This window comes from Anomaloglossus baeobatrachus, unplaced genomic scaffold (assembly GCF_048569485.1).
Source record: "Anomaloglossus baeobatrachus isolate aAnoBae1 unplaced genomic scaffold, aAnoBae1.hap1 Scaffold_4909, whole genome shotgun sequence".
Lineage (NCBI taxonomy): Eukaryota > Metazoa > Chordata > Amphibia > Anura > Aromobatidae > Anomaloglossus > Anomaloglossus baeobatrachus.
In genome coordinates, this window is record NW_027444260.1 from 1 (window position 1) to 26,205 (window position 26,205).

Consider the following 26,205-nt stretch of genomic DNA (forward strand, 5'->3'; position numbering starts at 1 on the left):
GCAGTGACGGAAAGTCAGGCAACCTGTCCTGTCCGTCTTTTTGTATCGTGAATTGGAAAGACTGCAAGGGGGAGGGGAGTTGCTTGCGCCCTAAAGGAGGAGTTATTCAGATTCATTGCAGTGGGCGGCGGCTGCAAAACGCACCATTCTTCTTGTTTTGGCTCTGCAAAGCAGCCTTTTCAAGGGTTGGCTTGGGTGACAAAATGTCTTGTGTAGGCGTGGGTTTGTCTCCCTCTCGCTCTCTCTCCCTAAGATGTGTCCGGCATAGGCCAGGGTGCCACTCGAGGCCCAAACCAATTCTGGTTATCGCTTCTCGGCCTTTTGGCTAAGATCAAGTGTAGTATCTGTTCTTATCAGTTTAATATCTGATACGTCCCCTATCTGGGGACCATATATTAAATGGATTTTTAGAACAGGGAGATGGAAAAAGAGCTTGCTCTGTCCACTCCACGCATTGACCTGGTATTGCAGTACCTCCAGGAACGGTGCACCCCTTCTTAACCCAGTTTCCAAAAGCAGAACTCAATTCACCTGATTCATATTAGCCCGATTTAATGAATTGGAAGAAAGCATACGTCTTCATATGCACCTCAATTTGGCCCATTCACTTTTCACACTTCCTCCTTTTGTTTTTTATCTTTCACACTTTTGACTTTCTTTATTCATCCAAATAGCAAACTCATCACCACTCAACCTGACCAACTCGGCTATGTCCCCGTGCTGCAGTTCTCTGTCTTATCTAGATCATTTGCAATTGAATGGAATAGATCCCTTTTGGACAAAGTGGATTCACCTGCTGCTGCAGTGACCACAGGTGTGATAACATCTAGAATTGGCATCTGGTGCGATCTCTCCGCTTCCACTCCAAAGAAAGTTACCTGTTTATTCCTATCATGCATTGGTTTTTGGGGTTTTCTTTGAGTAATGATGATCTCTTTAGTAGTCTGTTGGCGCCCTCTCCTGGAGGAATAGTTTGCTTGCTCTTGGACATTCTAAAAGAGAGGTCATGATAGACATTGAGCTTCTGAGCTCAATTGGGGACAGTCATGGGTGATGAATGTTTGCAACCTACTGCGAAGCCTCATACCGCAATATAAGGAACGTCAAATACTAAGAAAGGGCGGCCTATGAAAGAATTACTACTTTCAATAAGTACACTTAAACGGCTAATTGGGAATAGAAAAACTGTAAAAAGCCCTCTGAGAAAGCCCCCCTCTAACCTTTGATAGTAAGCTTTTCTGTAGTCTGCCTGTTGATGTATTTTCCGTTTGAACTGTGCACAACATGAAGAGACGGAACACTGGCGGCTTGTCACAATGCCCCCCGATGACATCACAATAGCGCTGCTGCCTAGAAAACAAGCTGCGCAGAAGAAGTTGTTCTTTGGGTGGGAGGGTGGGCTAGTGGAAGGAGGGGGCAATCTCTTTTTTTCCCGGGTGGTAGGGGGATGACAGGAGAAGGGAAGCGGGTGGTGAGAAAGGTACAGAGGGCAGGGTTTGGGGGCTGGGAAGGAAAGGGAAAAGATTAGGGTTTGGGGATGATGAAAGGGCTTTCTACGGGTAAGGATGGCAAAGGGTGGCAGTGACGGAAAGTCAGGCAACCTGTCCTGTCCGTCTTTTTGTATCGTGAATTGGAAAGACTGCAAGGGGGAGGGGAGTTGCTTGCGCCCTAAAGGAGGAGTTATTCAGATTCATTGCAGTGGGCGGCGGCTGCAAAACGCACCATTCTTCTTGTTTTGGCTCTGCAAAGCAGCCTTTTCAAGGGTTGGCTTGGGTGACAAAATGTCTTGTGTAGGCGTGGGTTTGTCTCCCTCTCGCTCTCTCTCCCTAAGATGTGTCCGGCATAGGCCAGGGTGCCACTCGAGGCCCAAACCAATTCTGGTTATCGCTTCTCGGCCTTTTGGCTAAGATCAAGTGTAGTATCTGTTCTTATCAGTTTAATATCTGATACGTCCCCTATCTGGGGACCATATATTAAATGGATTTTTAGAACAGGGAGATGGAAAAAGAGCTTGCTCTGTCCACTCCACGCATTGACCTGGTATTGCAGTACCTCCAGGAACGGTGCACCCCTTCTTAACCCAGTTTCCAAAAGCAGAACTCAATTCACCTGATTCATATTAGCCCGATTTAATGAATTGGAAGAAAGCATACGTCTTCATATGCACCTCAATTTGGCCCATTCACTTTTCACACTTCCTCCTTTTGTTTTTTATCTTTCACACTTTTGACTTTCTTTATTCATCCAAATAGCAAACTCATCACCACTCAACCTGACCAACTCGGCTATGTCCCCGTGCTGCAGTTCTCTGTCTTATCTAGATCATTTGCAATTGAATGGAATAGATCCCTTTTGGACAAAGTGGATTCACCTGCTGCTGCAGTGACCACAGGTGTGATAACATCTAGAATTGGCATCTGGTGCGATCTCTCCGCTTCCACTCCAAAGAAAGTTACCTGTTTATTCCTATCATGCATTGGTTTTTGGGGTTTTCTTTGAGTAATGATGATCTCTTTAGTAGTCTGTTGGCGCCCTCTCCTGGAGGAATAGTTTGCTTGCTCTTGGACATTCTAAAAGAGAGGTCATGATAGACATTGAGCTTCTGAGCTCAATTGGGGACAGTCATGGGTGATGAATGTTTGCAACCTACTGCGAAGCCTCATACCGCAATATAAGGAACGTCAAATACTAAGAAAGGGCGGCCTATGAAAGAATTACTACTTTCAATAAGTACACTTAAACGGCTAATTGGGAATAGAAAAACTGTAAAAAGCCCTCTGAGAAAGCCCCCCTCTAACCTTTGATAGTAAGCTTTTCTGTAGTCTGCCTGTTGATGTATTTTCCGTTTGAACTGTGCACAACATGAAGAGACGGAACACTGGCGGCTTGTCACAATGCCCCCCGATGACATCACAATAGCGCTGCTGCCTAGAAAACAAGCTGCGCAGAAGAAGTTGTTCTTTGGGTGGGAGGGTGGGCTAGTGGAAGGAGGGGGCAATCTCTTTTTTTCCCGGGTGGTAGGGGGATGACAGGAGAAGGGAAGCGGGTGGTGAGAAAGGTACAGAGGGCAGGGTTTGGGGGCTGGGAAGGAAAGGGAAAAGATTAGGGTTTGGGGATGATGAAAGGGCTTTCTACGGGTAAGGATGGCAAAGGGTGGCAGTGACGGAAAGTCAGGCAACCTGTCCTGTCCGTCTTTTTGTATCGTGAATTGGAAAGACTGCAAGGGGGAGGGGAGTTGCTTGCGCCCTAAAGGAGGAGTTATTCAGATTCATTGCAGTGGGCGGCGGCTGCAAAACGCACCATTCTTCTTGTTTTGGCTCTGCAAAGCAGCCTTTTCAAGGGTTGGCTTGGGTGACAAAATGTCTTGTGTAGGCGTGGGTTTGTCTCCCTCTCGCTCTCTCTCCCTAAGATGTGTCCGGCATAGGCCAGGGTGCCACTCGAGGCCCAAACCAATTCTGGTTATCGCTTCTCGGCCTTTTGGCTAAGATCAAGTGTAGTATCTGTTCTTATCAGTTTAATATCTGATACGTCCCCTATCTGGGGACCATATATTAAATGGATTTTTAGAACAGGGAGATGGAAAAAGAGCTTGCTCTGTCCACTCCACGCATTGACCTGGTATTGCAGTACCTCCAGGAACGGTGCACCCCTTCTTAACCCAGTTTCCAAAAGCAGAACTCAATTCACCTGATTCATATTAGCCCGATTTAATGAATTGGAAGAAAGCATACGTCTTCATATGCACCTCAATTTGGCCCATTCACTTTTCACACTTCCTCCTTTTGTTTTTTATCTTTCACACTTTTGACTTTCTTTATTCATCCAAATAGCAAACTCATCACCACTCAACCTGACCAACTCGGCTATGTCCCCGTGCTGCAGTTCTCTGTCTTATCTAGATCATTTGCAATTGAATGGAATAGATCCCTTTTGGACAAAGTGGATTCACCTGCTGCTGCAGTGACCACAGGTGTGATAACATCTAGAATTGGCATCTGGTGCGATCTCTCCGCTTCCACTCCAAAGAAAGTTACCTGTTTATTCCTATCATGCATTGGTTTTTGGGGTTTTCTTTGAGTAATGATGATCTCTTTAGTAGTCTGTTGGCGCCCTCTCCTGGAGGAATAGTTTGCTTGCTCTTGGACATTCTAAAAGAGAGGTCATGATAGACATTGAGCTTCTGAGCTCAATTGGGGACAGTCATGGGTGATGAATGTTTGCAACCTACTGCGAAGCCTCATACCGCAATATAAGGAACGTCAAATACTAAGAAAGGGCGGCCTATGAAAGAATTACTACTTTCAATAAGTACACTTAAACGGCTAATTGGGAATAGAAAAACTGTAAAAAGCCCTCTGAGAAAGCCCCCCTCTAACCTTTGATAGTAAGCTTTTCTGTAGTCTGCCTGTTGATGTATTTTCCGTTTGAACTGTGCACAACATGAAGAGACGGAACACTGGCGGCTTGTCACAATGCCCCCCGATGACATCACAATAGCGCTGCTGCCTAGAAAACAAGCTGCGCAGAAGAAGTTGTTCTTTGGGTGGGAGGGTGGGCTAGTGGAAGGAGGGGGCAATCTCTTTTTTTCCCGGGTGGTAGGGGGATGACAGGAGAAGGGAAGCGGGTGGTGAGAAAGGTACAGAGGGCAGGGTTTGGGGGCTGGGAAGGAAAGGGAAAAGATTAGGGTTTGGGGATGATGAAAGGGCTTTCTACGGGTAAGGATGGCAAAGGGTGGCAGTGACGGAAAGTCAGGCAACCTGTCCTGTCCGTCTTTTTGTATCGTGAATTGGAAAGACTGCAAGGGGGAGGGGAGTTGCTTGCGCCCTAAAGGAGGAGTTATTCAGATTCATTGCAGTGGGCGGCGGCTGCAAAACGCACCATTCTTCTTGTTTTGGCTCTGCAAAGCAGCCTTTTCAAGGGTTGGCTTGGGTGACAAAATGTCTTGTGTAGGCGTGGGTTTGTCTCCCTCTCGCTCTCTCTCCCTAAGATGTGTCCGGCATAGGCCAGGGTGCCACTCGAGGCCCAAACCAATTCTGGTTATCGCTTCTCGGCCTTTTGGCTAAGATCAAGTGTAGTATCTGTTCTTATCAGTTTAATATCTGATACGTCCCCTATCTGGGGACCATATATTAAATGGATTTTTAGAACAGGGAGATGGAAAAAGAGCTTGCTCTGTCCACTCCACGCATTGACCTGGTATTGCAGTACCTCCAGGAACGGTGCACCCCTTCTTAACCCAGTTTCCAAAAGCAGAACTCAATTCACCTGATTCATATTAGCCCGATTTAATGAATTGGAAGAAAGCATACGTCTTCATATGCACCTCAATTTGGCCCATTCACTTTTCACACTTCCTCCTTTTGTTTTTTATCTTTCACACTTTTGACTTTCTTTATTCATCCAAATAGCAAACTCATCACCACTCAACCTGACCAACTCGGCTATGTCCCCGTGCTGCAGTTCTCTGTCTTATCTAGATCATTTGCAATTGAATGGAATAGATCCCTTTTGGACAAAGTGGATTCACCTGCTGCTGCAGTGACCACAGGTGTGATAACATCTAGAATTGGCATCTGGTGCGATCTCTCCGCTTCCACTCCAAAGAAAGTTACCTGTTTATTCCTATCATGCATTGGTTTTTGGGGTTTTCTTTGAGTAATGATGATCTCTTTAGTAGTCTGTTGGCGCCCTCTCCTGGAGGAATAGTTTGCTTGCTCTTGGACATTCTAAAAGAGAGGTCATGATAGACATTGAGCTTCTGAGCTCAATTGGGGACAGTCATGGGTGATGAATGTTTGCAACCTACTGCGAAGCCTCATACCGCAATATAAGGAACGTCAAATACTAAGAAAGGGCGGCCTATGAAAGAATTACTACTTTCAATAAGTACACTTAAACGGCTAATTGGGAATAGAAAAACTGTAAAAAGCCCTCTGAGAAAGCCCCCCTCTAACCTTTGATAGTAAGCTTTTCTGTAGTCTGCCTGTTGATGTATTTTCCGTTTGAACTGTGCACAACATGAAGAGACGGAACACTGGCGGCTTGTCACAATGCCCCCCGATGACATCACAATAGCGCTGCTGCCTAGAAAACAAGCTGCGCAGAAGAAGTTGTTCTTTGGGTGGGAGGGTGGGCTAGTGGAAGGAGGGGGCAATCTCTTTTTTTCCCGGGTGGTAGGGGGATGACAGGAGAAGGGAAGCGGGTGGTGAGAAAGGTACAGAGGGCAGGGTTTGGGGGCTGGGAAGGAAAGGGAAAAGATTAGGGTTTGGGGATGATGAAAGGGCTTTCTACGGGTAAGGATGGCAAAGGGTGGCAGTGACGGAAAGTCAGGCAACCTGTCCTGTCCGTCTTTTTGTATCGTGAATTGGAAAGACTGCAAGGGGGAGGGGAGTTGCTTGCGCCCTAAAGGAGGAGTTATTCAGATTCATTGCAGTGGGCGGCGGCTGCAAAACGCACCATTCTTCTTGTTTTGGCTCTGCAAAGCAGCCTTTTCAAGGGTTGGCTTGGGTGACAAAATGTCTTGTGTAGGCGTGGGTTTGTCTCCCTCTCGCTCTCTCTCCCTAAGATGTGTCCGGCATAGGCCAGGGTGCCACTCGAGGCCCAAACCAATTCTGGTTATCGCTTCTCGGCCTTTTGGCTAAGATCAAGTGTAGTATCTGTTCTTATCAGTTTAATATCTGATACGTCCCCTATCTGGGGACCATATATTAAATGGATTTTTAGAACAGGGAGATGGAAAAAGAGCTTGCTCTGTCCACTCCACGCATTGACCTGGTATTGCAGTACCTCCAGGAACGGTGCACCCCTTCTTAACCCAGTTTCCAAAAGCAGAACTCAATTCACCTGATTCATATTAGCCCGATTTAATGAATTGGAAGAAAGCATACGTCTTCATATGCACCTCAATTTGGCCCATTCACTTTTCACACTTCCTCCTTTTGTTTTTTATCTTTCACACTTTTGACTTTCTTTATTCATCCAAATAGCAAACTCATCACCACTCAACCTGACCAACTCGGCTATGTCCCCGTGCTGCAGTTCTCTGTCTTATCTAGATCATTTGCAATTGAATGGAATAGATCCCTTTTGGACAAAGTGGATTCACCTGCTGCTGCAGTGACCACAGGTGTGATAACATCTAGAATTGGCATCTGGTGCGATCTCTCCGCTTCCACTCCAAAGAAAGTTACCTGTTTATTCCTATCATGCATTGGTTTTTGGGGTTTTCTTTGAGTAATGATGATCTCTTTAGTAGTCTGTTGGCGCCCTCTCCTGGAGGAATAGTTTGCTTGCTCTTGGACATTCTAAAAGAGAGGTCATGATAGACATTGAGCTTCTGAGCTCAATTGGGGACAGTCATGGGTGATGAATGTTTGCAACCTACTGCGAAGCCTCATACCGCAATATAAGGAACGTCAAATACTAAGAAAGGGCGGCCTATGAAAGAATTACTACTTTCAATAAGTACACTTAAACGGCTAATTGGGAATAGAAAAACTGTAAAAAGCCCTGTGAGAAAGCCCCCCTCTAACCTTTGATAGTAAGCTTTTCTGTAGTCTGCCTGTTGATGTATTTTCCGTTTGAACTGTGCACAACATGAAGAGACGGAACACTGGCGGCTTGTCACAATGCCCCCCGATGACATCACAATAGCGCTGCTGCCTAGAAAACAAGCTGCGCAGAAGAAGTTGTTCTTTGGGTGGGAGGGTGGGCTAGTGGAAGGAGGGGGCAATCTCTTTTTTTCCCGGGTGGTAGGGGGATGACAGGAGAAGGGAAGCGGGTGGTGAGAAAGGTACAGAGGGCAGGGTTTGGGGGCTGGGAAGGAAAGGGAAAAGATTAGGGTTTGGGGATGATGAAAGGGCTTTCTACGGGTAAGGATGGCAAAGGGTGGCAGTGACGGAAAGTCAGGCAACCTGTCCTGTCCGTCTTTTTGTATCGTGAATTGGAAAGACTGCAAGGGGGAGGGGAGTTGCTTGCGCCCTAAAGGAGGAGTTATTCAGATTCATTGCAGTGGGCGGCGGCTGCAAAACGCACCATTCTTCTTGTTTTGGCTCTGCAAAGCAGCCTTTTCAAGGGTTGGCTTGGGTGACAAAATGTCTTGTGTAGGCGTGGGTTTGTCTCCCTCTCGCTCTCTCTCCCTAAGATGTGTCCGGCATAGGCCAGGGTGCCACTCGAGGCCCAAACCAATTCTGGTTATCGCTTCTCGGCCTTTTGGCTAAGATCAAGTGTAGTATCTGTTCTTATCAGTTTAATATCTGATACGTCCCCTATCTGGGGACCATATATTAAATGGATTTTTAGAACAGGGAGATGGAAAAAGAGCTTGCTCTGTCCACTCCACGCATTGACCTGGTATTGCAGTACCTCCAGGAACGGTGCACCCCTTCTTAACCCAGTTTCCAAAAGCAGAACTCAATTCACCTGATTCATATTAGCCCGATTTAATGAATTGGAAGAAAGCATACGTCTTCATATGCACCTCAATTTGGCCCATTCACTTTTCACACTTCCTCCTTTTGTTTTTTATCTTTCACACTTTTGACTTTCTTTATTCATCCAAATAGCAAACTCATCACCACTCAACCTGACCAACTCGGCTATGTCCCCGTGCTGCAGTTCTCTGTCTTATCTAGATCATTTGCAATTGAATGGAATAGATCCCTTTTGGACAAAGTGGATTCACCTGCTGCTGCAGTGACCACAGGTGTGATAACATCTAGAATTGGCATCTGGTGCGATCTCTCCGCTTCCACTCCAAAGAAAGTTACCTGTTTATTCCTATCATGCATTGGTTTTTGGGGTTTTCTTTGAGTAATGATGATCTCTTTAGTAGTCTGTTGGCGCCCTCTCCTGGAGGAATAGTTTGCTTGCTCTTGGACATTCTAAAAGAGAGGTCATGATAGACATTGAGCTTCTGAGCTCAATTGGGGACAGTCATGGGTGATGAATGTTTGCAACCTACTGCGAAGCCTCATACCGCAATATAAGGAACGTCAAATACTAAGAAAGGGCGGCCTATGAAAGAATTACTACTTTCAATAAGTACACTTAAACGGCTAATTGGGAATAGAAAAACTGTAAAAAGCCCTCTGAGAAAGCCCCCCTCTAACCTTTGATAGTAAGCTTTTCTGTAGTCTGCCTGTTGATGTATTTTCCGTTTGAACTGTGCACAACATGAAGAGACGGAACACTGGCGGCTTGTCACAATGCCCCCCGATGACATCACAATAGCGCTGCTGCCTAGAAAACAAGCTGCGCAGAAGAAGTTGTTCTTTGGGTGGGAGGGTGGGCTAGTGGAAGGAGGGGGCAATCTCTTTTTTTCCCGGGTGGTAGGGGGATGACAGGAGAAGGGAAGCGGGTGGTGAGAAAGGTACAGAGGGCAGGGTTTGGGGGCTGGGAAGGAAAGGGAAAAGATTAGGGTTTGGGGATGATGAAAGGGCTTTCTACGGGTAAGGATGGCAAAGGGTGGCAGTGACGGAAAGTCAGGCAACCTGTCCTGTCCGTCTTTTTGTATCGTGAATTGGAAAGACTGCAAGGGGGAGGGGAGTTGCTTGCGCCCTAAAGGAGGAGTTATTCAGATTCATTGCAGTGGGCGGCGGCTGCAAAACGCACCATTCTTCTTGTTTTGGCTCTGCAAAGCAGCCTTTTCAAGGGTTGGCTTGGGTGACAAAATGTCTTGTGTAGGCGTGGGTTTGTCTCCCTCTCGCTCTCTCTCCCTAAGATGTGTCCGGCATAGGCCAGGGTGCCACTCGAGGCCCAAACCAATTCTGGTTATCGCTTCTCGGCCTTTTGGCTAAGATCAAGTGTAGTATCTGTTCTTATCAGTTTAATATCTGATACGTCCCCTATCTGGGGACCATATATTAAATGGATTTTTAGAACAGGGAGATGGAAAAAGAGCTTGCTCTGTCCACTCCACGCATTGACCTGGTATTGCAGTACCTCCAGGAACGGTGCACCCCTTCTTAACCCAGTTTCCAAAAGCAGAACTCAATTCACCTGATTCATATTAGCCCGATTTAATGAATTGGAAGAAAGCATACGTCTTCATATGCACCTCAATTTGGCCCATTCACTTTTCACACTTCCTCCTTTTGTTTTTTATCTTTCACACTTTTGACTTTCTTTATTCATCCAAATAGCAAACTCATCACCACTCAACCTGACCAACTCGGCTATGTCCCCGTGCTGCAGTTCTCTGTCTTATCTAGATCATTTGCAATTGAATGGAATAGATCCCTTTTGGACAAAGTGGATTCACCTGCTGCTGCAGTGACCACAGGTGTGATAACATCTAGAATTGGCATCTGGTGCGATCTCTCCGCTTCCACTCCAAAGAAAGTTACCTGTTTATTCCTATCATGCATTGGTTTTTGGGGTTTTCTTTGAGTAATGATGATCTCTTTAGTAGTCTGTTGGCGCCCTCTCCTGGAGGAATAGTTTGCTTGCTCTTGGACATTCTAAAAGAGAGGTCATGATAGACATTGAGCTTCTGAGCTCAATTGGGGACAGTCATGGGTGATGAATGTTTGCAACCTACTGCGAAGCCTCATACCGCAATATAAGGAACGTCAAATACTAAGAAAGGGCGGCCTATGAAAGAATTACTACTTTCAATAAGTACACTTAAACGGCTAATTGGGAATAGAAAAACTGTAAAAAGCCCTCTGAGAAAGCCCCCCTCTAACCTTTGATAGTAAGCTTTTCTGTAGTCTGCCTGTTGATGTATTTTCCGTTTGAACTGTGCACAACATGAAGAGACGGAACACTGGCGGCTTGTCACAATGCCCCCCGATGACATCACAATAGCGCTGCTGCCTAGAAAACAAGCTGCGCAGAAGAAGTTGTTCTTTGGGTGGGAGGGTGGGCTAGTGGAAGGAGGGGGCAATCTCTTTTTTTCCCGGGTGGTAGGGGGATGACAGGAGAAGGGAAGCGGGTGGTGAGAAAGGTACAGAGGGCAGGGTTTGGGGGCTGGGAAGGAAAGGGAAAAGATTAGGGTTTGGGGATGATGAAAGGGCTTTCTACGGGTAAGGATGGCAAAGGGTGGCAGTGACGGAAAGTCAGGCAACCTGTCCTGTCCGTCTTTTTGTATCGTGAATTGGAAAGACTGCAAGGGGGAGGGGAGTTGCTTGCGCCCTAAAGGAGGAGTTATTCAGATTCATTGCAGTGGGCGGCGGCTGCAAAACGCACCATTCTTCTTGTTTTGGCTCTGCAAAGCAGCCTTTTCAAGGGTTGGCTTGGGTGACAAAATGTCTTGTGTAGGCGTGGGTTTGTCTCCCTCTCGCTCTCTCTCCCTAAGATGTGTCCGGCATAGGCCAGGGTGCCACTCGAGGCCCAAACCAATTCTGGTTATCGCTTCTCGGCCTTTTGGCTAAGATCAAGTGTAGTATCTGTTCTTATCAGTTTAATATCTGATACGTCCCCTATCTGGGGACCATATATTAAATGGATTTTTAGAACAGGGAGATGGAAAAAGAGCTTGCTCTGTCCACTCCACGCATTGACCTGGTATTGCAGTACCTCCAGGAACGGTGCACCCCTTCTTAACCCAGTTTCCAAAAGCAGAACTCAATTCACCTGATTCATATTAGCCCGATTTAATGAATTGGAAGAAAGCATACGTCTTCATATGCACCTCAATTTGGCCCATTCACTTTTCACACTTCCTCCTTTTGTTTTTTATCTTTCACACTTTTGACTTTCTTTATTCATCCAAATAGCAAACTCATCACCACTCAACCTGACCAACTCGGCTATGTCCCCGTGCTGCAGTTCTCTGTCTTATCTAGATCATTTGCAATTGAATGGAATAGATCCCTTTTGGACAAAGTGGATTCACCTGCTGCTGCAGTGACCACAGGTGTGATAACATCTAGAATTGGCATCTGGTGCGATCTCTCCGCTTCCACTCCAAAGAAAGTTACCTGTTTATTCCTATCATGCATTGGTTTTTGGGGTTTTCTTTGAGTAATGATGATCTCTTTAGTAGTCTGTTGGCGCCCTCTCCTGGAGGAATAGTTTGCTTGCTCTTGGACATTCTAAAAGAGAGGTCATGATAGACATTGAGCTTCTGAGCTCAATTGGGGACAGTCATGGGTGATGAATGTTTGCAACCTACTGCGAAGCCTCATACCGCAATATAAGGAACGTCAAATACTAAGAAAGGGCGGCCTATGAAAGAATTACTACTTTCAATAAGTACACTTAAACGGCTAATTGGGAATAGAAAAACTGTAAAAAGCCCTCTGAGAAAGCCCCCCTCTAACCTTTGATAGTAAGCTTTTCTGTAGTCTGCCTGTTGATGTATTTTCCGTTTGAACTGTGCACAACATGAAGAGACGGAACACTGGCGGCTTGTCACAATGCCCCCCGATGACATCACAATAGCGCTGCTGCCTAGAAAACAAGCTGCGCAGAAGAAGTTGTTCTTTGGGTGGGAGGGTGGGCTAGTGGAAGGAGGGGGCAATCTCTTTTTTTCCCGGGTGGTAGGGGGATGACAGGAGAAGGGAAGCGGGTGGTGAGAAAGGTACAGAGGGCAGGGTTTGGGGGCTGGGAAGGAAAGGGAAAAGATTAGGGTTTGGGGATGATGAAAGGGCTTTCTACGGGTAAGGATGGCAAAGGGTGGCAGTGACGGAAAGTCAGGCAACCTGTCCTGTCCGTCTTTTTGTATCGTGAATTGGAAAGACTGCAAGGGGGAGGGGAGTTGCTTGCGCCCTAAAGGAGGAGTTATTCAGATTCATTGCAGTGGGCGGCGGCTGCAAAACGCACCATTCTTCTTGTTTTGGCTCTGCAAAGCAGCCTTTTCAAGGGTTGGCTTGGGTGACAAAATGTCTTGTGTAGGCGTGGGTTTGTCTCCCTCTCGCTCTCTCTCCCTAAGATGTGTCCGGCATAGGCCAGGGTGCCACTCGAGGCCCAAACCAATTCTGGTTATCGCTTCTCGGCCTTTTGGCTAAGATCAAGTGTAGTATCTGTTCTTATCAGTTTAATATCTGATACGTCCCCTATCTGGGGACCATATATTAAATGGATTTTTAGAACAGGGAGATGGAAAAAGAGCTTGCTCTGTCCACTCCACGCATTGACCTGGTATTGCAGTACCTCCAGGAACGGTGCACCCCTTCTTAACCCAGTTTCCAAAAGCAGAACTCAATTCACCTGATTCATATTAGCCCGATTTAATGAATTGGAAGAAAGCATACGTCTTCATATGCACCTCAATTTGGCCCATTCACTTTTCACACTTCCTCCTTTTGTTTTTTATCTTTCACACTTTTGACTTTCTTTATTCATCCAAATAGCAAACTCATCACCACTCAACCTGACCAACTCGGCTATGTCCCCGTGCTGCAGTTCTCTGTCTTATCTAGATCATTTGCAATTGAATGGAATAGATCCCTTTTGGACAAAGTGGATTCACCTGCTGCTGCAGTGACCACAGGTGTGATAACATCTAGAATTGGCATCTGGTGCGATCTCTCCGCTTCCACTCCAAAGAAAGTTACCTGTTTATTCCTATCATGCATTGGTTTTTGGGGTTTTCTTTGAGTAATGATGATCTCTTTAGTAGTCTGTTGGCGCCCTCTCCTGGAGGAATAGTTTGCTTGCTCTTGGACATTCTAAAAGAGAGGTCATGATAGACATTGAGCTTCTGAGCTCAATTGGGGACAGTCATGGGTGATGAATGTTTGCAACCTACTGCGAAGCCTCATACCGCAATATAAGGAACGTCAAATACTAAGAAAGGGCGGCCTATGAAAGAATTACTACTTTCAATAAGTACACTTAAACGGCTAATTGGGAATAGAAAAACTGTAAAAAGCCCTCTGAGAAAGCCCCCCTCTAACCTTTGATAGTAAGCTTTTCTGTAGTCTGCCTGTTGATGTATTTTCCGTTTGAACTGTGCACAACATGAAGAGACGGAACACTGGCGGCTTGTCACAATGCCCCCCGATGACATCACAATAGCGCTGCTGCCTAGAAAACAAGCTGCGCAGAAGAAGTTGTTCTTTGGGTGGGAGGGTGGGCTAGTGGAAGGAGGGGGCAATCTCTTTTTTTCCCGGGTGGTAGGGGGATGACAGGAGAAGGGAAGCGGGTGGTGAGAAAGGTACAGAGGGCAGGGTTTGGGGGCTGGGAAGGAAAGGGAAAAGATTAGGGTTTGGGGATGATGAAAGGGCTTTCTACGGGTAAGGATGGCAAAGGGTGGCAGTGACGGAAAGTCAGGCAACCTGTCCTGTCCGTCTTTTTGTATCGTGAATTGGAAAGACTGCAAGGGGGAGGGGAGTTGCTTGCGCCCTAAAGGAGGAGTTATTCAGATTCATTGCAGTGGGCGGCGGCTGCAAAACGCACCATTCTTCTTGTTTTGGCTCTGCAAAGCAGCCTTTTCAAGGGTTGGCTTGGGTGACAAAATGTCTTGTGTAGGCGTGGGTTTGTCTCCCTCTCGCTCTCTCTCCCTAAGATGTGTCCGGCATAGGCCAGGGTGCCACTCGAGGCCCAAACCAATTCTGGTTATCGCTTCTCGGCCTTTTGGCTAAGATCAAGTGTAGTATCTGTTCTTATCAGTTTAATATCTGATACGTCCCCTATCTGGGGACCATATATTAAATGGATTTTTAGAACAGGGAGATGGAAAAAGAGCTTGCTCTGTCCACTCCACGCATTGACCTGGTATTGCAGTACCTCCAGGAACGGTGCACCCCTTCTTAACCCAGTTTCCAAAAGCAGAACTCAATTCACCTGATTCATATTAGCCCGATTTAATGAATTGGAAGAAAGCATACGTCTTCATATGCACCTCAATTTGGCCCATTCACTTTTCACACTTCCTCCTTTTGTTTTTTATCTTTCACACTTTTGACTTTCTTTATTCATCCAAATAGCAAACTCATCACCACTCAACCTGACCAACTCGGCTATGTCCCCGTGCTGCAGTTCTCTGTCTTATCTAGATCATTTGCAATTGAATGGAATAGATCCCTTTTGGACAAAGTGGATTCACCTGCTGCTGCAGTGACCACAGGTGTGATAACATCTAGAATTGGCATCTGGTGCGATCTCTCCGCTTCCACTCCAAAGAAAGTTACCTGTTTATTCCTATCATGCATTGGTTTTTGGGGTTTTCTTTGAGTAATGATGATCTCTTTAGTAGTCTGTTGGCGCCCTCTCCTGGAGGAATAGTTTGCTTGCTCTTGGACATTCTAAAAGAGAGGTCATGATAGACATTGAGCTTCTGAGCTCAATTGGGGACAGTCATGGGTGATGAATGTTTGCAACCTACTGCGAAGCCTCATACCGCAATATAAGGAACGTCAAATACTAAGAAAGGGCGGCCTATGAAAGAATTACTACTTTCAATAAGTACACTTAAACGGCTAATTGGGAATAGAAAAACTGTAAAAAGCCCTCTGAGAAAGCCCCCCTCTAACCTTTGATAGTAAGCTTTTCTGTAGTCTGCCTGTTGATGTATTTTCCGTTTGAACTGTGCACAACATGAAGAGACGGAACACTGGCGGCTTGTCACAATGCCCCCCGATGACATCACAATAGCGCTGCTGCCTAGAAAACAAGCTGCGCAGAAGAAGTTGTTCTTTGGGTGGGAGGGTGGGCTAGTGGAAGGAGGGGGCAATCTCTTTTTTTCCCGGGTGGTAGGGGGATGACAGGAGAAGGGAAGCGGGTGGTGAGAAAGGTACAGAGGGCAGGGTTTGGGGGCTGGGAAGGAAAGGGAAAAGATTAGGGTTTGGGGATGATGAAAGGGCTTTCTACGGGTAAGGATGGCAAAGGGTGGCAGTGACGGAAAGTCAGGCAACCTGTCCTGTCCGTCTTTTTGTATCGTGAATTGGAAAGACTGCAAGGGGGAGGGGAGTTGCTTGCGCCCTAAAGGAGGAGTTATTCAGATTCATTGCAGTGGGCGGCGGCTGCAAAACGCACCATTCTTCTTGTTTTGGCTCTGCAAAGCAGCCTTTTCAAGGGTTGGCTTGGGTGACAAAATGTCTTGTGTAGGCGTGGGTTTGTCTCCCTCTCGCTCTCTCTCCCTAAGATGTGTCCGGCATAGGCCAGGGTGCCACTCGAGGCCCAAACCAATTCTGGTTATCGCTTCTCGGCCTTTTGGCTAAGATCAAGTGTAGTATCTGTTCTTATCAGTTTAATATCTGATACGTCCCCTATCTGGGGACCATATATTAAATGGATTTTTAGAACAGGGAGATGGAAAAAGAGCTTGCTCTGTCCACTCCACGCATTGACCTGGTATTGCAGTACCTCCAGGAACGGTGCACCCCTTCTTAACCCAGTTTCCAAAAGCAGAACTCAATTCACCTGATTCATATTAGCCCGATTTAATGAATTGGAAGAAAGCATACGTCTTCATATGCACCTCAATTTGGCCCATTCACTTTTCACACTTCCTCCTTTTGTTTTTTATCTTTCACACTTTTGACTTTCTTTATTCATCCAAATAGCAAACTCATCACCACTCAACCTGACCAACTCGGCTATGTCCCCGTGCTGCAGTTCTCTGTCTTATCTAGATCATTTGCAATTGAATGGAATAGATCCCTTTTGGACAAAGTGGATTCACCTGCTGCTGCAGTGACCACAGGTGTGATAACATCTAGAATTGGCATCTGGTGCGATCTCTCCGCTTCCACTCCAAAGAAAGTTACCTGTTTATTCCTATCATGCATTGGTTTTTGGGGTTTTCTTTGAGTAATGATGATCTCTTTAGTAGTCTGTTGGCGCCCTCTCCTGGAGGAATAGTTTGCTTGCTCTTGGACATTCTAAAAGAGAGGTCATGATAGACATTGAGCTTCTGAGCTCAATTGGGGACAGTCATGGGTGATGAATGTTTGCAACCTACTGCGAAGCCTCATACCGCAATATAAGGAACGTCAAATACTAAGAAAGGGCGGCCTATGAAAGAATTACTACTTTCAATAAGTACACTTAAACGGCTAATTGGGAATAGAAAAACTGTAAAAAGCCCTCTGAGAAAGCCCCCCTCTAACCTTTGATAGTAAGCTTTTCTGTAGTCTGCCTGTTGATGTATTTTCCGTTTGAACTGTGCACAACATGAAGAGACGGAACACTGGCGGCTTGTCACAATGCCCCCCGATGACATCACAATAGCGCTGCTGCCTAGAAAACAAGCTGCGCAGAAGAAGTTGTTCTTTGGGTGGGAGGGTGGGCTAGTGGAAGGAGGGGGCAATCTCTTTTTTTCCCGGGTGGTAGGGGGATGACAGGAGAAGGGAAGCGGGTGGTGAGAAAGGTACAGAGGGCAGGGTTTGGGGGCTGGGAAGGAAAGGGAAAAGATTAGGGTTTGGGGATGATGAAAGGGCTTTCTACGGGTAAGGATGGCAAAGGGTGGCAGTGACGGAAAGTCAGGCAACCTGTCCTGTCCGTCTTTTTGTATCGTGAATTGGAAAGACTGCAAGGGGGAGGGGAGTTGCTTGCGCCCTAAAGGAGGAGTTATTCAGATTCATTGCAGTGGGCGGCGGCTGCAAAACGCACCATTCTTCTTGTTTTGGCTCTGCAAAGCAGCCTTTTCAAGGGTTGGCTTGGGTGACAAAATGTCTTGTGTAGGCGTGGGTTTGTCTCCCTCTCGCTCTCTCTCCCTAAGATGTGTCCGGCATAGGCCAGGGTGCCACTCGAGGCCCAAACCAATTCTGGTTATCGCTTCTCGGCCTTTTGGCTAAGATCAAGTGTAGTATCTGTTCTTATCAGTTTAATATCTGATACGTCCCCTATCTGGGGACCATATATTAAATGGATTTTTAGAACAGGGAGATGGAAAAAGAGCTTGCTCTGTCCACTCCACGCATTGACCTGGTATTGCAGTACCTCCAGGAACGGTGCACCCCTTCTTAACCCAGTTTCCAAAAGCAGAACTCAATTCACCTGATTCATATTAGCCCGATTTAATGAATTGGAAGAAAGCATACGTCTTCATATGCACCTCAATTTGGCCCATTCACTTTTCACACTTCCTCCTTTTGTTTTTTATCTTTCACACTTTTGACTTTCTTTATTCATCCAAATAGCAAACTCATCACCACTCAACCTGACCAACTCGGCTATGTCCCCGTGCTGCAGTTCTCTGTCTTATCTAGATCATTTGCAATTGAATGGAATAGATCCCTTTTGGACAAAGTGGATTCACCTGCTGCTGCAGTGACCACAGGTGTGATAACATCTAGAATTGGCATCTGGTGCGATCTCTCCGCTTCCACTCCAAAGAAAGTTACCTGTTTATTCCTATCATGCATTGGTTTTTGGGGTTTTCTTTGAGTAATGATGATCTCTTTAGTAGTCTGTTGGCGCCCTCTCCTGGAGGAATAGTTTGCTTGCTCTTGGACATTCTAAAAGAGAGGTCATGATAGACATTGAGCTTCTGAGCTCAATTGGGGACAGTCATGGGTGATGAATGTTTGCAACCTACTGCGAAGCCTCATACCGCAATATAAGGAACGTCAAATACTAAGAAAGGGCGGCCTATGAAAGAATTACTACTTTCAATAAGTACACTTAAACGGCTAATTGGGAATAGAAAAACTGTAAAAAGCCCTCTGAGAAAGCCCCCCTCTAACCTTTGATAGTAAGCTTTTCTGTAGTCTGCCTGTTGATGTATTTTCCGTTTGAACTGTGCACAACATGAAGAGACGGAACACTGGCGGCTTGTCACAATGCCCCCCGATGACATCACAATAGCGCTGCTGCCTAGAAAACAAGCTGCGCAGAAGAAGTTGTTCTTTGGGTGGGAGGGTGGGCTAGTGGAAGGAGGGGCCAATCTCTTTTTTTCCCGGGTGGTAGGGGGATGACAGGAGAAGGGAAGCGGGTGGTGAGAAAGGTACAGAGGGCAGGGTTTGGGGGCTGGGAAGGAAAGGGAAAAGATTAGGGTTTGGGGATGATGAAAGGGCTTTCTACGGGTAAGGATGGCAAAGGGTGGCAGTGACGGAAAGTCAGGCAACCTGTCCTGTCCGTCTTTTTGTATCGTGAATTGGAAAGACTGCAAGGGGGAGGGGAGTTGCTTGCGCCCTAAAGGAGGAGTTATTCAGATTCATTGCAGTGGGCGGCGGCTGCAAAACGCACCATTCTTCTTGTTTTGGCTCTGCAAAGCAGCCTTTTCAAGGGTTGGCTTGGGTGACAAAATGTCTTGTGTAGGCGTGGGTTTGTCTCCCTCTCGCTCTCTCTCCCTAAGATGTGTCCGGCATAGGCCAGGGTGCCACTCGAGGCCCAAACCAATTCTGGTTATCGCTTCTCGGCCTTTTGGCTAAGATCAAGTGTAGTATCTGTTCTTATCAGTTTAATATCTGATACGTCCCCTATCTGGGGACCATATATTAAATGGATTTTTAGAACAGGGAGATGGAAAAAGAGCTTGCTCTGTCCACTCCACGCATTGACCTGGTATTGCAGTACCTCCAGGAACGGTGCACCCCTTCTTAACCCAGTTTCCAAAAGCAGAACTCAATTCACCTGATTCATATTAGCCCGATTTAATGAATTGGAAGAAAGCATACGTCTTCATATGCACCTCAATTTGGCCCATTCACTTTTCACACTTCCTCCTTTTGTTTTTTATCTTTCACACTTTTGACTTTCTTTATTCATCCAAATAGCAAACTCATCACCACTCAACCTGACCAACTCGGCTATGTCCCCGTGCTGCAGTTCTCTGTCTTATCTAGATCATTTGCAATTGAATGGAATAGATCCCTTTTGGACAAAGTGGATTCACCTGCTGCTGCAGTGACCACAGGTGTGATAACATCTAGAATTGGCATCTGGTGCGATCTCTCCGCTTCCACTCCAAAGAAAGTTACCTGTTTATTCCTATCATGCATTGGTTTTTGGGGTTTTCTTTGAGTAATGATGATCTCTTTAGTAGTCTGTTGGCGCCCTCTCCTGGAGGAATAGTTTGCTTGCTCTTGGACATTCTAAAAGAGAGGTCATGATAGACATTGAGCTTCTGAGCTCAATTGGGGACAGTCATGGGTGATGAATGTTTGCAACCTACTGCGAAGCCTCATACCGCAATATAAGGAACGTCAAATACTAAGAAAGGGCGGCCTATGAAAGAATTACTACTTTCAATAAGTACACTTAAACGGCTAATTGGGAATAGAAAAACTGTAAAAAGCCCTCTGAGAAAGCCCCCCTCTAACCTTTGATAGTAAGCTTTTCTGTAGTCTGCCTGTTGATGTATTTTCCATTTGAACTGTGCACAACATGAAGAGACGGAACACTGGCGGCTTGTCACAATGCCCCCCGATGACATCACAATAGCGCTGCTGCCTAGAAAACAAGCTGCGCAGAAGAAGTTGTTCTTTGGGTGGGAGGGTGGGCTAGTGGAAGGAGGGGGCAATCTCTTTTTTTCCCGGGTGGTAGGGGGATGACAGGAGAAGGGAAGCGGGTGGTGAGAAAGGTACAGAGGGCAGGGTTTGGGGGCTGGGAAGGAAAGGGAAAAGATTAGGGTTTGGGGATGATGAAAGGGCTTTCTACGGGTAAGGATGGCAAAGGGTGGCAGTGACGGAAAGTCAGGCAACCTGTCCTGTCCGTCTTTTTGTATCGTGAATTGGAAAGACTGCAAGGGGGAGGGGAGTTGCTTGCGCCCTAAAGGAGGAGTTATTCAGATTCATTGCAGTGGGCGGCGGCTGCAAAACGCACCATTCTTCTTGTTTTGGCTCTGCAAAGCAGCCTTTTCAAGGGTTGGCTTGGGTGACAAAATGTCTTGTGTAGGCGTGGGTTTGTCTCCCTCTCGCTCTCTCTCCCTAAGATGTGTCCGGCATAGGCCAGGGTGCCACTCGAGGCCCAAACCAATTCTGGTTATCGCTTCTCGGCCTTTTGGCTAAGATCAAGTGTAGTATCTGTTCTTATCAGTTTAATATCTGATACGTCCCCTATCTGGGGACCATATATTAAATGGATTTTTAGAACAGGGAGATGGAAAAAGAGCTTGCTCTGTCCACTCCACGCATTGACCTGGTATTGCAGTACCTCCAGGAACGGTGCACCCCTTCTTAACCCAGTTTCCAAAAGCAGAACTCAATTCACCTGATTCATATTAGCCCGATTTAATGAATTGGAAGAAAGCATACGTCTTCATATGCACCTCAATTTGGCCCATTCACTTTTCACACTTCCTCCTTTTGTTTTTTATCTTTCACACTTTTGACTTTCTTTATTCATCCAAATAGCAAACTCATCACCACTCAACCTGACCAACTCGGCTATGTCCCCGTGCTGCAGTTCTCTGTCTTATCTAGATCATTTGCAATTGAATGGAATAGATCCCTTTTGGACAAAGTGGATTCACCTGCTGCTGCAGTGACCACAGGTGTGATAACATCTAGAATTGGCATCTGGTGCGATCTCTCCGCTTCCACTCCAAAGAAAGTTACCTGTTTATTCCTATCATGCATTGGTTTTTGGGGTTTTCTTTGAGTAATGATGATCTCTTTAGTAGTCTGTTGGCGCCCTCTCCTGGAGGAATAGTTTGCTTGCTCTTGGACATTCTAAAAGAGAGGTCATGATAGACATTGAGCTTCTGAGCTCAATTGGGGACAGTCATGGGTGATGAATGTTTGCAACCTACTGCGAAGCCTCATACCGCAATATAAGGAACGTCAAATACTAAGAAAGGGCGGCCTATGAAAGAATTACTACTTTCAATAAGTACACTTAAACGGCTAATTGGGAATAGAAAAACTGTAAAAAGCCCTCTGAGAAAGCCCCCCTCTAACCTTTGATAGTAAGCTTTTCTGTAGTCTGCCTGTTGATGTATTTTCCGTTTGAACTGTGCACAACATGAAGAGACGGAACACTGGCGGCTTGTCACAATGCCCCCCGATGACATCACAATAGCGCTGCTGCCTAGAAAACAAGCTGCGCAGAAGAAGTTGTTCTTTGGGTGGGAGGGTGGGCTAGTGGAAGGAGGGGGCAATCTCTTTTTTTCCCGGGTGGTAGGGGGATGACAGGAGAAGGGAAGCGGGTGGTGAGAAAGGTACAGAGGGCAGGGTTTGGGGGCTGGGAAGGAAAGGGAAAAGATTAGGGTTTGGGGATGATGAAAGGGCTTTCTACGGGTAAGGATGGCAAAGGGTGGCAGTGACGGAAAGTCAGGCAACCTGTCCTGTCCGTCTTTTTGTATCGTGAATTGGAAAGACTGCAAGGGGGAGGGGAGTTGCTTGCGCCCTAAAGGAGGAGTTATTCAGATTCATTGCAGTGGGCGGCGGCTGCAAAACGCACCATTCTTCTTGTTTTGGCTCTGCAAAGCAGCCTTTTCAAGGGTTGGCTTGGGTGACAAAATGTCTTGTGTAGGCGTGGGTTTGTCTCCCTCTCGCTCTCTCTCCCTAAGATGTGTCCGGCATAGGCCAGGGTGCCACTCGAGGCCCAAACCAATTCTGGTTATCGCTTCTCGGCCTTTTGGCTAAGATCAAGTGTAGTATCTGTTCTTATCAGTTTAATATCTGATACGTCCCCTATCTGGGGACCATATATTAAATGGATTTTTAGAACAGGGAGATGGAAAAAGAGCTTGCTCTGTCCACTCCACGCATTGACCTGGTATTGCAGTACCTCCAGGAACGGTGCACCCCTTCTTAACCCAGTTTCCAAAAGCAGAACTCAATTCACCTGATTCATATTAGCCCGATTTAATGAATTGGAAGAAAGCATACGTCTTCATATGCACCTCAATTTGGCCCATTCACTTTTCACACTTCCTCCTTTTGTTTTTTATCTTTCACACTTTTGACTTTCTTTATTCATCCAAATAGCAAACTCATCACCACTCAACCTGACCAACTCGGCTATGTCCCCGTGCTGCAGTTCTCTGTCTTATCTAGATCATTTGCAATTGAATGGAATAGATCCCTTTTGGACAAAGTGGATTCACCTGCTGCTGCAGTGACCACAGGTGTGATAACATCTAGAATTGGCATCTGGTGCGATCTCTCCGCTTCCACTCCAAAGAAAGTTACCTGTTTATTCCTATCATGCATTGGTTTTTGGGGTTTTCTTTGAGTAATGATGATCTCTTTAGTAGTCTGTTGGCGCCCTCTCCTGGAGGAATAGTTTGCTTGCTCTTGGACATTCTAAAAGAGAGGTCATGATAGACATTGAGCTTCTGAGCTCAATTGGGGACAGTCATGGGTGATGAATGTTTGCAACCTACTGCGAAGCCTCATACCGCAATATAAGGAACGTCAAATACTAAGAAAGGGCGGCCTATGAAAGAATTACTACTTTCAATAAGTACACTTAAACGGCTAATTGGGAATAGAAAAACTGTAAAAAGCCCTCTGAGAAAGCCCCCCTCTAACCTTTGATAGTAAGCTTTTCTGTAGTCTGCCTGTTGATGTATTTTCCGTTTGAACTGTGCACAACATGAAGAGACGGAACACTGGCGGCTTGTCACAATGCCCCCCGATGACATCACAATAGCGCTGCTGCCTAGAAAACAAGCTGCGCAGAAGAAGTTGTTCTTTGGGTGGGAGGGTGGGCTAGTGGAAGGAGGGGGCAATCTCTTTTTTTCCCGGGTGGTAGGGGGATGACAGGAGAAGGGAAGCGGGTGGTGAGAAAGGTACAGAGGGCAGGGTTTGGGGGCTGGGAAGGAAAGGGAAAAGATTAGGGTTTGGGGATGATGAAAGGGCTTTCTACGGGTAAGGATGGCAAAGGGTGGCAGTGACGGAAAGTCAGGCAACCTGTCCTGTCCGTCTTTTTGTATCGTGAATTGGAAAGACTGCAAGGGGGAGGGGAGTTGCTTGCGCCCTAAAGGAGGAGTTATTCAGATTCATTGCAGTGGGCGGCGGCTGCAAAACGCACCATTCTTCTTGTTTTGGCTCTGCAAAGCAGCCTTTTCAAGGGTTGGCTTGGGTGACAAAATGTCTTGTGTAGGCGTGGGTTTGTCTCCCTCTCGCTCTCTCTCCCTAAGATGTGTCCGGCATAGGCCAGGGTGCCACTCGAGGCCCAAACCAATTCTGGTTATCGCTTCTCGGCCTTTTGGCTAAGATCAAGTGTAGTATCTGTTCTTATCAGTTTAATATCTGATACGTCCCCTATCTGGGGACCATATATTAAATGGATTTTTAGAACAGGGAGATGGAAAAAGAGCTTGCTCTGTCCACTCCACGCATTGACCTGGTATTGCAGTACCTCCAGGAACGGTGCACCCCTTCTTAACCCAGTTTCCAAAAGCAGAACTCAATTCACCTGATTCATATTAGCCCGATTTAATGAATTGGAAGAAAGCATACGTCTTCATATGCACCTCAATTTGGCCCATTCACTTTTCACACTTCCTCCTTTTGTTTTTTATCTTTCACACTTTTGACTTTCTTTATTCATCCAAATAGCAAACTCATCACCACTCAACCTGACCAACTCGGCTATGTCCCCGTGCTGCAGTTCTCTGTCTTATCTAGATCATTTGCAATTGAATGGAATAGATCCCTTTTGGACAAAGTGGATTCACCTGCTGCTGCAGTGACCACAGGTGTGATAACATCTAGAATTGGCATCTGGTGCGATCTCTCCGCTTCCACTCCAAAGAAAGTTACCTGTTTATTCCTATCATGCATTGGTTTTTGGGGTTTTCTTTGAGTAATGATGATCTCTTTAGTAGTCTGTTGGCGCCCTCTCCTGGAGGAATAGTTTGCTTGCTCTTGGACATTCTAAAAGAGAGGTCATGATAGACATTGAGCTTCTGAGCTCAATTGGGGACAGTCATGGGTGATGAATGTTTGCAACCTACTGCGAAGCCTCATACCGCAATATAAGGAACGTCAAATACTAAGAAAGGGCGGCCTATGAAAGAATTACTACTTTCAATAAGTACACTTAAACGGCTAATTGGGAATAGAAAAACTGTAAAAAGCCCTCTGAGAAAGCCCCCCTCTAACCTTTGATAGTAAGCTTTTCTGTAGTCTGCCTGTTGATGTATTTTCCGTTTGAACTGTGCACAACATGAAGAGACGGAACACTGGCGGCTTGTCACAATGCCCCCCGATGACATCACAATAGCGCTGCTGCCTAGAAAACAAGCTGCGCAGAAGAAGTTGTTCTTTGGGTGGGAGGGTGGGCTAGTGGAAGGAGGGGGCAATCTCTTTTTTTCCCGGGTGGTAGGGGGATGACAGGAGAAGGGAAGCGGGTGGTGAGAAAGGTACAGAGGGCAGGGTTTGGGGGCTGGGAAGGAAAGGGAAAAGATTAGGGTTTGGGGATGATGAAAGGGCTTTCTACGGGTAAGGATGGCAAAGGGTGGCAGTGACGGAAAGTCAGGCAACCTGTCCTGTCCGTCTTTTTGTATCGTGAATTGGAAAGACTGCAAGGGGGAGGGGAGTTGCTTGCGCCCTAAAGGAGGAGTTATTCAGATTCATTGCAGTGGGCGGCGGCTGCAAAACGCACCATTCTTCTTGTTTTGGCTCTGCAAAGCAGCCTTTTCAAGGGTTGGCTTGGGTGACAAAATGTCTTGTGTAGGCGTGGGTTTGTCTCCCTCTCGCTCTCTCTCCCTAAGATGTGTCCGGCATAGGCCAGGGTGCCACTCGAGGCCCAAACCAATTCTGGTTATCGCTTCTCGGCCTTTTGGCTAAGATCAAGTGTAGTATCTGTTCTTATCAGTTTAATATCTGATACGTCCCCTATCTGGGGACCATATATTAAATGGATTTTTAGAACAGGGAGATGGAAAAAGAGCTTGCTCTGTCCACTCCACGCATTGACCTGGTATTGCAGTACCTCCAGGAACGGTGCACCCCTTCTTAACCCAGTTTCCAAAAGCAGAACTCAATTCACCTGATTCATATTAGCCCGATTTAATGAATTGGAAGAAAGCATACGTCTTCATATGCACCTCAATTTGGCCCATTCACTTTTCACACTTCCTCCTTTTGTTTTTTATCTTTCACACTTTTGACTTTCTTTATTCATCCAAATAGCAAACTCATCACCACTCAACCTGACCAACTCGGCTATGTCCCCGTGCTGCAGTTCTCTGTCTTATCTAGATCATTTGCAATTGAATGGAATAGATCCCTTTTGGACAAAGTGGATTCACCTGCTGCTGCAGTGACCACAGGTGTGATAACATCTAGAATTGGCATCTGGTGCGATCTCTCCGCTTCCACTCCAAAGAAAGTTACCTGTTTATTCCTATCATGCATTGGTTTTTGGGGTTTTCTTTGAGTAATGATGATCTCTTTAGTAGTCTGTTGGCGCCCT

The 26,205-nt window shown here is 46.3% G+C and overlaps 17 non-coding genes across 17 annotated transcripts; all 17 read left to right on the plus strand.

The window, feature by feature from the left end:
- Positions 1-305: 305 nt before the first annotated feature.
- Positions 306-496, plus strand: LOC142281980 (U2 spliceosomal RNA). The gene has a single exon (XR_012743966.1). It is a non-coding gene; the product is annotated as a U2 spliceosomal RNA (small nuclear RNA).
- Positions 497-1,883: 1,387 nt separating this feature from the next.
- Positions 1,884-2,074, plus strand: LOC142281992 (U2 spliceosomal RNA). The gene has a single exon (XR_012743977.1). It is a non-coding gene; the product is annotated as a U2 spliceosomal RNA (small nuclear RNA).
- A 1,387-nt stretch (positions 2,075-3,461) lies between these two features.
- Positions 3,462-3,652, plus strand: LOC142281995 (U2 spliceosomal RNA). The gene has a single exon (XR_012743980.1). It is a non-coding gene; the product is annotated as a U2 spliceosomal RNA (small nuclear RNA).
- A 1,387-nt stretch (positions 3,653-5,039) lies between these two features.
- LOC142281996 (U2 spliceosomal RNA) lies at positions 5,040-5,230 on the plus strand. Its single transcript, XR_012743981.1, has one exon. It is a non-coding gene; the product is annotated as a U2 spliceosomal RNA (small nuclear RNA).
- Positions 5,231-6,617: 1,387 nt separating this feature from the next.
- LOC142281997 (U2 spliceosomal RNA) lies at positions 6,618-6,808 on the plus strand. The gene has a single exon (XR_012743982.1). It is a non-coding gene; the product is annotated as a U2 spliceosomal RNA (small nuclear RNA).
- Positions 6,809-8,195: 1,387 nt separating this feature from the next.
- Positions 8,196-8,386, plus strand: LOC142281981 (U2 spliceosomal RNA). The gene has a single exon (XR_012743967.1). It is a non-coding gene; the product is annotated as a U2 spliceosomal RNA (small nuclear RNA).
- A 1,387-nt stretch (positions 8,387-9,773) lies between these two features.
- On the plus strand, positions 9,774-9,964 carry LOC142281982 (U2 spliceosomal RNA). Its single transcript, XR_012743968.1, has one exon. It is a non-coding gene; the product is annotated as a U2 spliceosomal RNA (small nuclear RNA).
- A 1,387-nt stretch (positions 9,965-11,351) lies between these two features.
- LOC142281983 (U2 spliceosomal RNA) lies at positions 11,352-11,542 on the plus strand. The gene has a single exon (XR_012743969.1). It is a non-coding gene; the product is annotated as a U2 spliceosomal RNA (small nuclear RNA).
- Positions 11,543-12,929: 1,387 nt separating this feature from the next.
- On the plus strand, positions 12,930-13,120 carry LOC142281984 (U2 spliceosomal RNA). Its single transcript, XR_012743970.1, has one exon. It is a non-coding gene; the product is annotated as a U2 spliceosomal RNA (small nuclear RNA).
- A 1,387-nt stretch (positions 13,121-14,507) lies between these two features.
- On the plus strand, positions 14,508-14,698 carry LOC142281985 (U2 spliceosomal RNA). Its single transcript, XR_012743971.1, has one exon. It is a non-coding gene; the product is annotated as a U2 spliceosomal RNA (small nuclear RNA).
- Positions 14,699-16,085: 1,387 nt separating this feature from the next.
- LOC142281986 (U2 spliceosomal RNA) lies at positions 16,086-16,276 on the plus strand. Its single transcript, XR_012743972.1, has one exon. It is a non-coding gene; the product is annotated as a U2 spliceosomal RNA (small nuclear RNA).
- A 1,387-nt stretch (positions 16,277-17,663) lies between these two features.
- Positions 17,664-17,854, plus strand: LOC142281987 (U2 spliceosomal RNA). The gene has a single exon (XR_012743973.1). It is a non-coding gene; the product is annotated as a U2 spliceosomal RNA (small nuclear RNA).
- Positions 17,855-19,241: 1,387 nt separating this feature from the next.
- On the plus strand, positions 19,242-19,432 carry LOC142281988 (U2 spliceosomal RNA). The gene has a single exon (XR_012743974.1). It is a non-coding gene; the product is annotated as a U2 spliceosomal RNA (small nuclear RNA).
- Positions 19,433-20,819: 1,387 nt separating this feature from the next.
- Positions 20,820-21,010, plus strand: LOC142281990 (U2 spliceosomal RNA). Its single transcript, XR_012743975.1, has one exon. It is a non-coding gene; the product is annotated as a U2 spliceosomal RNA (small nuclear RNA).
- A 1,387-nt stretch (positions 21,011-22,397) lies between these two features.
- On the plus strand, positions 22,398-22,588 carry LOC142281991 (U2 spliceosomal RNA). Its single transcript, XR_012743976.1, has one exon. It is a non-coding gene; the product is annotated as a U2 spliceosomal RNA (small nuclear RNA).
- A 1,387-nt stretch (positions 22,589-23,975) lies between these two features.
- On the plus strand, positions 23,976-24,166 carry LOC142281993 (U2 spliceosomal RNA). The gene has a single exon (XR_012743978.1). It is a non-coding gene; the product is annotated as a U2 spliceosomal RNA (small nuclear RNA).
- A 1,387-nt stretch (positions 24,167-25,553) lies between these two features.
- Positions 25,554-25,744, plus strand: LOC142281994 (U2 spliceosomal RNA). Its single transcript, XR_012743979.1, has one exon. It is a non-coding gene; the product is annotated as a U2 spliceosomal RNA (small nuclear RNA).
- The last annotated feature ends 461 nt before the right edge of the window (positions 25,745-26,205 follow it).